A 1,996-nucleotide genomic window follows, 5' to 3' on the forward strand; every position below is an offset into this window, starting at 1 on the left:
GCAGTTCATGATTTGGTTTAAAAATAAACCAAAGTTTACTTTGCCTTCTAACTTTGTAACATTTTAAAGCTTATTCAGGTCATGATGCAACGAAAATGAAAGACAATTGACAAATGTACTTTGTGTTAATTCTGTTTAAACACTTGTCCACCTAGAAACTCTAGTTTCATACAGAATACAAAAATGCCATTACCTTTCCAATCTTAAGCTAATAATTGTAATACAATTCACAACTTAAAATTCTAAACTAACATGCCATCTGTTGCTATGAATCTAAAACTGTTTCCATATTTGGAAACTTTTATTACATTAAAGCATGAAAATTTGGATTTCTGAACAACCAATAACTTGTAAAAAAGCTCTAATTTCTACTTTCAGAATATGTTTAGGATTCATATGTTCTTGTGATTCCAAAGAATTTGAGGTCCAGTGAAGCACAAAATTAAAACCAATTTTAAAAGTATTAAACTTTAATAGAAATTGGCACAGGCATTCATAAATCTTAACTAATTTTGTTATCCTCCTTCAAATCAATTTATTTACCTGGTAGTCCAGTTAGTAAGTTGCTAAGTTACTAATGGCTAAGTAACTTAGTTAGTAAGTCCAGCTGCTAAGACAACTCAGCAATTAATGTGTATTAGGATCGGATTTCTTCAAATGTGCTATAACTATATGGCCTACATTGGTCATTTATCAGAATACACAACTTGACTCTTCGCATTAACACATCATAATGGATTCAAAGGTTTACTTTTAATAAGTTTAATTTGAAAAATAGGTTTTAAATATGAAACAAGTTTAAATCCTATAAAACAAGAGTTAATATATGTAAATAACCTAAAGGCTTACCTTATATTCCACCACAGACTTTGTCTTAAAATATCTGGTGGTTATAAGACAGGGTGAAGATAGATGCATTTTCAAAAACTGGGGCTTATTTCATGAAGGAAATTGGGCTTAATAATTAGAGCTTTCAGCTGGGCGTGCTGGCTCATGCCTATAATACCAGCACTTTGGGAGGCCAAGGCGGGCGGATCACGAGGTCAGGAGATTGAGACCATTCTGGCTAACACAGTGAAACCCTGTCTCTACTAAAAACACAAAAAAAAAATTAGCCGGGCCTGGTGGTGGGCCCCTGTAGTCCCAGCTACTCAGGAGGCTGAGGCAGGAGAATGGCATGAACCCGCGAGTCGGAGCTTGCAGTAAGCCAAGATCGTGCCACTGCACTCCAGCCTGGGCGACAGAGTGAGACTCCATCTCAAAAATAATAATAATTAGAGCTTTCCTGTTAACTAAGCTCAAGGTGATTGCTTTATAGTCTCAAATTTTAAAATATCAAAAATATAAAGTTAAAATTTATATGAGTAAGAGTTATGTCTGGTTCTCTTTTATATAAGGCCATCTATCTATTTACATTTTAGAGCTTATACTTTAAATTTTTTTAATTATAAAAGTGATATATTTGCAGAGCTTGAAAAAGTCAAACCTTGTTTTAAAAGATTTAAACCAGCTGGGCGTGGTATTATTATAACTTCTGTGAAGAAAACAAAAGTTTTTCCAGCTACATGGTCTGCTAGAAAATAAAAATTAAATGACTTAGACTAAGAAGATGTGTAATAAATTATAGGGCCAGACTCATTTTCAGATGCTCAAAACAAACGATCAGTTGCCAAGTAATGAAGTACCTTTTTTACATTCTCTCGCCTCACCCATTCTTTGTACATTTAATTATGTGTATGTGCTTTTTAGATCCCATACCTGTATAATTATCTTTAATTTTTGATTTAATTTGCATAGGAAATAAAGCACTGGATACATTAAAAAATTTTTGTTTTGAATATGAATTTATACTGCTGTGTTAACAAAGACTGCAGTCGTGGCCGGGAGCGATGGCTCACGCCTGTAATCCCAGCACTTTGGGAGGCCAAGGTGGGCGGATCACGAGGTCAGGAGATCGAGACCATCCTGGCTAACACGGTGAAACCCCGTCTCTACT

Source organism: Mandrillus leucophaeus, unplaced genomic scaffold (assembly GCF_000951045.1).
Source record: "Mandrillus leucophaeus isolate KB7577 unplaced genomic scaffold, Mleu.le_1.0 Scaffold704, whole genome shotgun sequence".
Lineage (NCBI taxonomy): Eukaryota > Metazoa > Chordata > Mammalia > Primates > Cercopithecidae > Mandrillus > Mandrillus leucophaeus.